This window comes from Boleophthalmus pectinirostris, unplaced genomic scaffold (assembly GCF_026225935.1).
Source record: "Boleophthalmus pectinirostris isolate CB_2022bp ecotype Guang Dong unplaced genomic scaffold, ASM2622593v1 HiC_scaffold_1, whole genome shotgun sequence".
Classification (NCBI taxonomy): domain Eukaryota; kingdom Metazoa; phylum Chordata; class Actinopteri; order Gobiiformes; family Gobiidae; genus Boleophthalmus; species Boleophthalmus pectinirostris.
Window position 1 is genome coordinate 25,800,234 of NW_026570970.1, and position 12,365 is coordinate 25,812,598.

General features: G+C 36.5%; 1 protein-coding gene and 1 long non-coding RNA gene across 2 annotated transcripts in view; both read right to left on the minus strand.

Annotated features, from left to right (window-relative positions):
- Positions 1 to 12,365, minus strand: part of asic4a (acid-sensing (proton-gated) ion channel family member 4a) — a 162,653-nt gene that overhangs the window by 130,910 nt on the left and 19,378 nt on the right.
- On the minus strand, positions 3,047 to 11,598 carry LOC129408359 (uncharacterized). Its single transcript, XR_008631910.1, has 3 exons — positions 11,554 to 11,598; positions 4,511 to 4,861; positions 3,047 to 3,981 (listed from the first exon to the last, which is right to left on the minus strand). It is a non-coding gene; the product is annotated as an uncharacterized LOC129408359 (long non-coding RNA).

The following is a 12,365-nucleotide window of genomic DNA, read 5'->3' on the forward strand; positions in this document are numbered from 1 at the left end:
TCTGTCAGTTATACTCTCATCTCAGCCAGACATCCAAGAAATCACAAGGATACAGCGCTCCTTAACTTTTACTCAGAGTCGTGAAGAAAAGGACATCTCACTTTCATCTGAAATGGACTCTTAGATAAATAGAAGACTTTGTCAATTTGTAAATGACAGAGCAGAAAGAGGCAGAGGATTGGTTTTGATAAGGAAAAAGCTGCTATCTATCCAATATGTGTATAATTTTGGTCATATTATGTTAAAAAAGAGTGCCATAACAATAATAATATACCAAGTGTCTGTCTTAATGCCATGTATGCAGTTAGGTCGCTCTCTTTTTTGTGTTTAGAATGTTGTTTTGCTGGATGCCCTTACAGCCTGGAAACACAATCATTTTGCATGGATTTTTAAAAATGTAGATGATAATAATATTATAAAAACCTTCACTCACTCAATTCCTCCTAGGGTTGTATAATGAATCAAATTTTAGGTATAATTACAAATATTGCTCCTATCAATTATAAAAATGTAATAAAAAGGAGGCTTTTGAAATATAAGACATCACATAAAACACAAGACATTAATAATAAAGTGTCCTTTATGTTAGTGTATCATTTGACCTTCATAAATAATTCTTTCCAATAATCATGATTTCAGCTATAACTCAAATTTATAATGTGACATTATTTTATATATGCATTTTTAATTATTTCATCAATTACAAGCTGCTCTACACTTTGGATTTACCATGGTAATAAAGAAAGTGTTCTACTATGTTTTTAAACACTATACATCTTCACTAGAACCATTTGGATCATTTTAGACTTGGAATTGCCAATCTCTACTGAACTTAAGGTAAACGATGCTACCACTACATGACACCACAAGATGGAACAGAGCATTTTGGGCTTGGGAGATGTAGACAAGTAACGTAGACTAATAATAAAGGGTTACTCAAAAATGTGTGAATGAAACAAAACACAACTCCAGGTATCTTTTTGAGGAGGTAATATTCTAAAGCTCACAAGAATCAATTTTGTGTTATATAGGACCTTTAATTGTGTGGCTGGATTTTAGCTGAAATAAACACCTTTTTCTAAAGCCTATATACAAACACTATAATCCTAAACAACTGGACAACTTAGGTCAAAAGCCAAATCTTTTCCAACTATGAGTAAAACTGCTATGGTCCTGGTGAAGATAATTCCCAGTGACTACTGCCCGCCCTTCTCTTTTGTGCTTCGCAGGCTAAGATGGTGCATGTGTTTACTTATCCGTGGGGAGCGTAATCAGGGGGAAATTGCATGTTCATGGCACAGACAGCACAGACCGGTCACCAGCAGGAAGCTCTTCGGCTGCGGCCAATTTATCTGCGAGACAAACTGTCACCAAGTTTTTCAGCCCGGCATTTGAGACCTAACAGCAGGCTAAGGCACGTGAGGGTCAAAACAAAAAGATGACATTCTTGGCTTGTTTAAAAGAAAGATAAATGGTCACACTTTATTTTACAACAGTGATAACATGGTAATAGGGTGGAAGTATGGTAATTTGATTATTATGGATTTTGCAGTCTGGTTTCCATATTATCTTTCAATTGAGAGAAATGTGTGTTCTTATAACAGTTACTAGTATACTTAATGAGTATGCATGAGGAAGGGCATCCGGCTTAAAACAGAAGAGATTTAAAAACAGACATAATGAGTGAGTTGGATCTACTTCGACTTGGGATTCTGAGGGTTCTATTGCTAAAATAGGGTGGAGCACGTAGCTACGTGTTGCAATTTTAAAAGAACAAGATTAAGATTTTAATATGTCAATGTGGATTTACTTCTCATATCCCCTTCAATAAAACACAACAAAGCTGATTCTACCCTTGCTGCCGGAATAATTGAACTCACTCATTTTGGCGCCGTGTTATGTGCAGTGAAATAAATCAAAGGTTATCAGAGTCAGGCTTATTATGGCCCTCTGAAGGGGTCACCTTTAACAGCGCCTCTCCCTAATGCAGGTTATGCAAGACTAGAGCCTGATCTGAGTACACACAGGGATGTAACAGGCGAGATGCCACTGAATAAATAACAGGCTAACCCAACAAACACAGCCATGAGATCCAGGGATTAGCATATCATTATTTGCGAGTGAATATGTGGACAAAGAAGGGAAAGTCTAGTCTTAAATGGTACATTAAAGTTATTTTTGTTGGGATTTTTTATTTCTTTTATTTTTTTATACATTTTGTAAATTTATGATCTATTTTCCCAGAAGAGGCTTTTCAAATACTTTAAGCTTATTATGAGCAGAGTCCGATGTGTTACTCGAGCTGACTTTTACAGCAACTTATAATGGTCTAAGGATTATAATATTCAAAATTCTAGTTATATCTTTCAGTGCTTACTAGTCCAACTGTCTTTATTGATTTTAATATTTAACAAACCCAAAAATAAACAAAATAAAATAAAACCCTCTCATGCCCCACCCCGATCTCCACACACTCAAATTACTTCTCTAACTTGAAGTGATTTTGAATTAGCAGTTTCATGGATGCTAAGGACTTTTTACTTGTTATGTTTTAATACAAGGCTGACATTTAAATGTGAAAATAAAGTCCTGCTCTCAACATAATCATCATTGGTTGAGCTGCTAGATCCACTGACCCACAGGTTGGCGGTGCGATTCCAGCTCCCACAGAAGAATGCTGTTATTGAGTCCTTGGGAAGACACATAATCCACCTCTTTCCCAATGACTGAGTACAGTGGTGTATGAATGTGTGTGTGGATGGGTGAGTGGTTTCTTGATGTAAAGCGCTTTGAGTGCCTTGAAGGTGGAGAAGTGCTATATAAAAATGTGACCAATTACCAATAAAGTGCATTTTCTGAACCAAGTATCTGTACGACAAAATCACAGCTTTATGTCATAACTCTTTTGGACAAGCAAAAGTCAATTTTGTATTTATTCTAGAGGTGGTACCAAAAATCATCACGTAATATGCATACAGGTACATTACATTTTGTTATGATCATTACAAACAAAGCCATAACATCTCATAGACAAGTAGCAGACCATCCACCGATAACACATTGCAAAATGTGATATATTGCTTAAGTAAATAGAGACAATAAAGAGATAATATTGAAATTATTAACTAATTTATGTGACTGACACAAAAACCCAAGAGCAGATTTTTATCATAAAAAAATTGTCTGAATGTATATATTGTAAAAAAAAAACCAAAAAAAAAACATGGGCAGCAATAAATAAATAGCAAAACTTAGTAAGTACATAGTACTTTGCATCTGTAATGAGCCATAGAAGTGATTAAATGAACTTTTTATGGCCGTAATCTTACATAACCAAAAAATAACCCAAAAAATCCTCAGTAATGCAAAGAAAATGTACCCACCATAAATACTGACTCCAAAAAAATCTTGTTCCAGCTTTCATATATTGAACGATAAGTCGGTAATTATAGTGACAAGCCTATAGTTTCCAAATTCTAAGATTACAAAATCACTAACGGCTTAATTCTCCAGGTTGTAATATCTCATAAACAGGTGGCAGACTAAAGACAATGCTTCCCACAGTATCCCTGTTAGTACTCTAAAACCAAAGGGAATTTTTGCATATTTTTCCGGCAGAAGAAGTAAAACACACTTCTCCGTGTAGCTGCTGACTTTCCTCACTAGCTGAGTCAGGCTGTGGGGAAATGAAGCAAATAATGGGTTGATTTGGAGAGACTGAGCAGCATAAGGCAGGTGGAGATGAGAGAGGAGGCTGACCGCTCTGCTTCACCGTCACCCGCCGAAGAGCGCAAGGCAGCCAAGAGGTGTGCCTTCAAATCACCTTTCTTCAAGCCATACAAGGACCTCTCGGGCGGATAATCACGACATAATCATCCCTACATCCATCGATCTCTTCACACCACACTGCAGCCAAATGGTGTCCTCCAGCTCCTCTCCAGCCAAGTGAAACACATAGCGTCCAATTAGGTCCAGTCATATCTGAAAACACACTAGCTTTACTCTGTGTGGGGAGAGAGAGGTGCACTTTGTCTACAGGTGGAGAAAAGGCCAACAATTCACTGAAAAGATTTCTGTTAGAGGAGCAACTGTAGTAATATAAGAGGATCAAGTAAAAGAAAAGCACTTGAAAAAATACTTTCAGAAATTTGTTGGTAACATATGGTGCACTTATGTGTGAAGTGCTGGATGAATGAAACATAATGCTGCCATTGATACTACAAAGTTTTCTTTTACAACTACATGTTTACTAATATTACTGCTATTTTTATATAATGTACAGCAAGATGTACATGTTGACACTTTAGGTCTGTTACTACTTGCACAACTACTACATTAAAGGTTGACAAGAAACCAGTACCCGAATACGAATCGATACCTATATTGAAATGTGAATATAATATTGATACTGATCAATATATAGAGTGTATATATAAACGTTTTAGACTGGTCTTGATTTGGTGTTATAAGATCAGTTAGTATTATTTTAAAAAAATGATATTTCAGTTACCTATGGTTATGAAGTTTGGGTAATGGCTGAAAGGACAAGAATTGGTTGAAATTAGTTTCCTTTGCAGGGTGGCTGAGCACTCCCTTACAGATAGCGTGAGAAGCTCAGTGACACAGGAGGAGCTCGGAGTAGAACTGCTGCTCTTCAGAGTAGCAGCTGAGGCATCTGTTCTGGATGCCTCCTAGAAATCTCCCTGAGGAGGTGTTTTGGGCATGTCCCACTGGGAGGAGGCCCCAAGGAAGACCCAGGACGCGCTGGAAGGACCATGTCTCTCAGCTGGTCTGGGAGCACCAGGGAATCCTCGCGGAAGAGCTGGAAGAGGTGTGCTGCTCAGACTGCTGCCTCTGCGACCTGGCCCCGGATAAAGTGGAAGAAAATGGCAGGATGATATTTCGAGTTGGAAATGACATCCTGCTGTCTATTTTTATTATTACCACTGTGGCATTAAAGTATATCAAGACTCTTCAACTCAAACTTTCTTATTACAACATGTTTCACTGAAGTTTTTTGTGTAATAATTGTCATATCTGAACACAATGACTGCAAGTTTAAAGTCACAATTATGCAGTCCACCAGGCCGTCTCTGGGGTTAACTATGTTATGATCATCGTATACACCCACATTATTTATTAATAAGCTGCTAATTCCTGATAGAGAAGTGAAGGTCAGAGCAAACGGTGCACAGTGATTTGTGACTGAAGCTCAGTGACATTTATCCCCCCTGTGTGCACCTTAAGGACCCTTCTCTGTACTCTCCTCTTCTTCATTTCTGTCCATCCATCCCTTCTTTTATAAAATCACACTTTCCATTCCAATATTTCTTACAGCACATTGTCTTACACATTTTCTTACAACATTTAGGTACAGTCCAGAATCAAAAAATGAGATTAATTAAATTTACAAAATATATATGAATAATAAAACTAAACATAAGAATATAGTTAAAATTATTTGCATAACTGTGTTAATGGACTTTTTCCCCTATCTTTTTTTTAGACTGAGTATGTCTATTGGTCCTAATGACTTAGAAAACGGTGTTAAAAATAAATTTTTCTTCCAAGCTGTTATTACATCCATAAACTCATGGAGGAGGTTGTATTGCAGCAGGGCTGAAAGCTGCCTCACTATTCATATTTCATGCCGCTGGACTTATTTGCTCCGCTAAAAGCGTTAGCTCTGCTGCGCATCATGTAAACAAACAGTGCTATGTGATGATGTCATCGGGCTGTGGCCCAGTTCAGTCGTGCAGGTGTGAGTGCAGAATATAGAACCCACAACAATCGTGCTTGAGCATGGCACGGTTCTAGTGTGTCCTAGTGTGAGTGTGCATTTAAAAAAAAAACGTAGTAGTAATAGTTACTTTCCCTGGTAACTACTGGTTACTTTTATAGTGGAGATAACTCTACTTACAAACTCTATACTATAAACTATAACTAATTACTTTTTCAAAGTAACGTGCCCAACGCTGCTTAGAAATAGGTTCTAGATGACTCATTAAAACCCTTAATGATAACTATGGTCCAGGTTCATGCCTTGGGCTACTTCAGTGGACTTCACCAATAAAAGATATTCCTTACTGTAAATAACTAGGGCATGTTCAAAAAGTTTGTTTCTTGAACAATTATTATAATATCGGATATCATCTATCCGATCCTGAAAAAGCTCTATTCATGAGTTTTTTCAGAGCTTGATGTGATAAAGGGATGAACCAACAGAAAGAGAAAAAAAGTGTCTGTATTCAGGCATAGAGCAGCATAAAACATAGAAACACTGGATAATTTAATCCCGATAATGACAACACTATAGGGTCAGATCACAATTACATTTCAAATTAACATACCACCCTACTCCTTTCTTTCATATAATAAACACATCCTTTTATTGTACAGTTCCTTGCTTTCTTCCTCCTGGTATCCTCTGTTCCTTATCTACAATGTTAATGTCAAGGCGCGCGTAAACAGGGATGCCATAGCTCATTACTGATCGTATTTATTCTAACGGAGATGGCCTTATCACAGCGTTCATAATTAAATGGATGAGATGGCCATTTTGAAGCGATGTGTCATATTTTATCTGCGTACTCCTGGGGGGCTGTTTAATGAATGGGGGATTTGTCTCTGGGAGTCATAAGGCATGTTCTCGGTGCTCGATCTCCTTGTAAAATCAGACAATCACATTTTGGAGTGGCTCTAATTTTAGCCGCTCCCATGAGTTGGCATTAAACTACAGGCACAGCGAGACATCTGGTATTCAAATAATTGGCACACTTAGAAAAGGGCTGTGGCATTTCACAGCTGTTCTGATGCACTGTTTCTAATGTGACAGGACAGCCACTATAGACAGACACTTGTTGGCAGAGTCAGAATGTATACTCAATATACTCAAGCATTGTTAACTCAAAATGTGACTTTGAAATACAAGTTTAGTCTAGTTTAGATTCAGATTCTTTAGGTTATAGTTTTAGTTTAAGTATGATTCTAATAGACACCCTTTTTGAACATCTTGAACGAAATGGACTTGATGGACACTTTGTGTGCCCACTGTTTTTTGTGTTGTTTTGTGTGCGATGAGTGTGGAGAGAAGGGTGGTTGCAGGAGTTTTTTGTCTATATTGGTTTTCGTTATGTATGATTTCAAAATTGCGGGTAAAACTACAAAATATTTGATCAGAAGTGCCTTTTGTTTAGGCTGTGTTTGCGTTTTTAGGGCTTAAAAACACAAAAATCTGAAACCACCCTCCGGAGTGGAAAAGTTGAATATGCTCTGCCATAGCGTTTCCGTCTACACTGCCCAAGATGCAAAACTCTGGTCAGATCTGCTCACATTGCGTACGTGTTTACGTCACACACATATAGTACACAGAAACGAACATGTCAGATGGCATGCATAACCAATCAAATTCCACACACTTTTGCGTCACCGTATGCACACAGATTTCCTACAGAAAATGCTCATCTAAACACGGAATAAAAAGTGAAAATGCGATGCCACTTTTCCGTCTTCTGTTTAGACCGTCATCATATAAACGTAGCCTTAGTTTCCGAGTTCAGACATGCACATTACTTTTATTTTTGATCCTCACAATTTTGATATCATTACAAACTATACTAACATTCAAACTTCTAAAACATTTCAAAATATTTAAAACACAAAAAGCTTTTGACATACAAAGTGGTGCACGTTAGAGGTTTGAGCTATTTTTTTATCATTAGTCTGTCTACAACTCCAAAACTCAAAATGCTCTGTTCCACATTGTGATGTCACATAGAGGTAATTTTCAAGTTAACAGTTACTTTTAACCTTTAGTTCAGTAGAGATAAGTAGACTGAAATCATCCAAATTATTCTAGTGAAGGTGTACGTAGTTTTAAAGCACAGTGGAGCACTTTCTGTATTACCACATGACATCACAAAGTAGAATTGAGTGTTTTCAAAATTCCAGGTATGTTTTTGATGAGGAAACAACACTAAAACTTCAAGTAGAAGACAAAAGTACATAAAACTACTACAGCTATTACTAGTTCCACAAAGCTACTGGAAAAAAAAAAAAAAAAAAAGTAAGCTTCTAGCATCAAATCTGCTGTGGTTTTGAGGTCAACTAAAGATACACAATTTGTTGGGAATGTGAGCTAGAAATAAACAAACCTGACAGGAGCTCAGTTTAATGGGTGTTTACTCAGTATTAGATGTTTTTGACAAAATGGAGAGGGGCAAAGGCCAAAGCAGCTGCAAAAGAAACTGTGAAGATATAATCATAGAGGTACTGAAAATAGCCGTATCTGGACCAAAAGGCTTCTAGTAAATGAGTTATTCTCCATGTTTGACAGCAGAGATAATGGGCCAACAGGCAACATGTGATTAAGATACAACAATGGGATTTCACTTAATAATAGACCCTTACAAACAACTGCAACTGTCACGCTTTTAGGTGCATTTTTTAACTTTTCTGGTGGAGTGTCCATCACCTGCTTATCTTCATTGAGGTATTGCTGTCTCTGGAATGTTCCATAGTATAACTTATTTTCTTCATGAAGACAAGCTATTGACACAACTAGGCCAAGTCACAAGTCAGATCTGTGGAGAGGAAACCCTGTACACAGTAAGAATGCATGTTTGTGACATTGTGCCTCTTTATCAAATATACTATCTACACTACTATTGTAGTGATAGCTGCCCTGGGGCAGACTGATGAAAGCGAGGCTGTCAATCTGCGCCACCATCACTCTAGGCAACATCTAGGCATTGTGGGAGGAAGTGTCTTGCCTGAGGTCACATTTGTGTTTCAATTACATTTTCTTTGGGTGGTCCATAAGGAAGAGTTTTGTGGACAAGATATGTTGTTTATATTTATCCAAGCTGAGAACTGAGGACTGGAGTTTTGGGTATGTGCCACATATTAAATAACAGTGGGCCTAGATCTTTAAAACGTTAATTTGAACTATGCACAACCTTACTAGCCTAGCCAGCAAGATTAATTCTCACAATTTTTATGAGTTCACAATATTGATATGCAGAACTCTCTTTAAAGGGCGGCACATATCAATCTGCTGAGAGCCAGGTTATAACATTACCACACAGGTTAAATAATAATAAATAATAATAATAAATAATGTTAATATCATCAGAATTACAATAAAAAAGAGAAATTATTATTTTCTCCTCAGATGGTGCAAATAAATGGTCCATCATGACTTTCACTGCAATAACTTTCATAAATAATTGGTTCTCAATAACACAGGAATGCAAAGCTAGCATAATTTATCATAATAAATACCACACCAACAATCATTATTAGATGTGTGGCTGAATAATCATATTAACTTTTCCATTAATTCAAACCCATGTTGAAATGAAAATGCACATGTGCTCTGTGTATCCTACTATGCCCTCGCTGTGTAACTCATATATAAGTATTTGATATGGTCTAAGTAAAATCTGGGACAGTGGGCTATTAATGGCCAAGGGACTCGTCTCCCGGGGCAACAGTGTTAATCGGAGCAATAGGTCTCCTTCCTCTGGATCAATGTCAGCACAAATTTCAGATTGCTTTCCTGATGCGCGCCAACTTATCTGTGATTCAACTTTAATAGGTTATTGAACGGAGCAGGCATTTAGGGAGCATTGCCGTATTTCACGTTATTGACAATCAAACGCACACAACTTTCTCATTAGCATGCATTAGGCTAACAGCGGATTAATCCTGACAACAGCATTGGGAAACATGACTACATTTACACGGCTGTTTAAGCTAACACGCCTTACAGTGCGGACAGGCTATCACGTGAGCTCAGTGCCCAAGGAAGACTGAGATGGCAGAGGGTTTCTAAATATAAATTAAACATTTAACTAGCCTACATACATAATGGCTTACATGAGGTTTTATAAGGGTGGCTGGACCAAAGTGAATTTTTAATCTTTCACAGTTTAAATATAAAAGAAGTTTATCTTTCAGGGTAAAAAAAAAAAATCATTACTAAGTATTGCCTTCAGAACATATATTATTACATTAATGTGGTTATACAGGCCTATTCATGTAATTTGTGAACTGTTGTGTCCAAGTAAATTCCCTTGTTGAACAAAAGTTAGTCAAATTCTTAAATGTAATAATAATAACGCAATAATTACAGAAATAAATAAATAAATACAGAAAACATGATTGGACTACAAAACACTATTGGCTAGCATAAAACAAAGGACAAAAAATATTTTTACTAGGCCAATATTAAATAAAATTGACAATAACTTAATAAATAAAACTAAGAAGCCTCTTATAATACAATGAATGTTTGGAAGTATATAAAGCATCGTTATGGTACATTAATAAGCCCATGGACAGAAGTAATTCAAATGCCATTTCAACACAATGGAAATCCGATGTAATTCTATTGCTTAAGACCTCTCCTCACCCCATATACACACAGAATATATGCAGTGACATTCTTAAACAAAAAGAGGTGCTCTAGTAACAAAATAAATAGTGGTTATGGGCCCTGTCTGTGTGCATTCAATCAGATGGCATTTGGCTGCTCTGAAGGTCAAGTGTTCTGTCAACAGTGGACGGAGCGAAGCCACATCTGCTCAAAGATTTACTGTGCAGGTGTAGGTCCGGACAGCAGCCGCGACAGGGACGAAAGGTGTGTTTAATTAAAGTGTTTAAAGTCAGGCCAATGGAATAATACAGTGCACTCAATTATGGATAAGGTCAGACGCTGGTGCTGTGATGTAAACAGGCAGCTTCTAATGGTTGTTAATGGAATAAACATCAACAAATGATTTGCACTGTTAAAGGGGAATTACGTGTGTACATTGCAAACTTCTACTATATATAACTTTGAGTGCATCTGAATAGTTTTGTTTTGTTTAACTATTTGTAAGTTTTGTTTTTCTGTACAACATTGTAATGTGGGTGCAATGCAATACATCTAGACTAATAAATTATTAAAATGGATCTAAATAAGTATAATACATGTTAAGTTTTCAAAGTTTTGTCTTTTGTGGGTATAATTAATAATAATATGACTAAATGGACAAAACTGTAGCAGAACTTCACCACCTGCTTGCTTGAGATGCTATTGTTTTGTCTGGAATATCCTGGTATGGCATTAAATGTGTAAATCTTGCATTTACTTAATAACATGGGTTTCAGTTGACCTTCGTTTTTGTGTTTCTCTCCACAGATCTGAAATATAACTTGGCCCTTTGGTGACACCTGCTATCTCCCTAGACATTAGTAAGTGTAATGCTATAATGTGGAATATTCCAGGTAACATTCCCATGGAGAGAAGCAGTTGACGGATGTTCCGCTAAAAAGTTACACAGTGAACTAGGGTTGGGCGGTATCCAAATTTTGATACCATTAAACCTTCTCAGGATTTTACCGGAGTATACGGTATTACCGTATTACCAAAATGTTTTAGTATGACGTTAGTAAGGTACAAAGCTGCACCGCTATACGGTTGATACGTATGACCTGCAGACTTATAATCTAATCTTCAAGTTTCACATGAACGATCTCCAATGTGATACACACACAGAAAAGACTCACCGCACATCCTCTGTCACAGAAAGAACAGATATAATCCACTGAGTCGACAGAAGCTGAACTGCATCAGCGCACAAGGAAAGAGTTGTTTTATCAGCGCTTTATGCAAATGAGACATGTGGTTTTAAGTTTCGTTTCTGTAAAATGTAAACAAATGTGCGCCTGAAGCCAAAATACTGCCAAATTGCAGAAGTTCTAGTGTTTTTTTGTTTTTTTTTGGAACCAACTCACTTGTGGCCTGACTTGCCATCTTGTTTTGGTCTCCCTTATGAGCATAACGTGGCAATGTAATCTCCCCATGCAGGTGAAAGAAACATTATAGGCTACTATTAGTTTTAAAATGTGATAGCATTAAATTGAAAATACAACCACACATTCATTTGTGCTGAGCAAACAAACTTAGGTATCAATAAATTATAAATATATATATATATAATATATATATATATATATATATATATATATATATATATATATATATATATATATATATATAAATGATAAATAAATAAATTTATAAATTATATTAGGCCCTTATGCGCTGCATATTTTTTAAAAGACGGTAAAGAAACTGATACCGCTGCTACTTTCTGAAACAATACCGTAATACGATATTGCCGCCCAACCCTACAGTGGATTAGTGGACTTTAATATCATCAGCATATATATGAAAAAATAACACATTTTAACACAACACAAAATAAAACATTTTAGTATTTTAATTTACAAGTGCTTGCCATCATTTTACAATACTGTATTTTGGAATTATGTACTAAATAAAAATAATGTGATTAAAAATGACAATTGAATGGCAA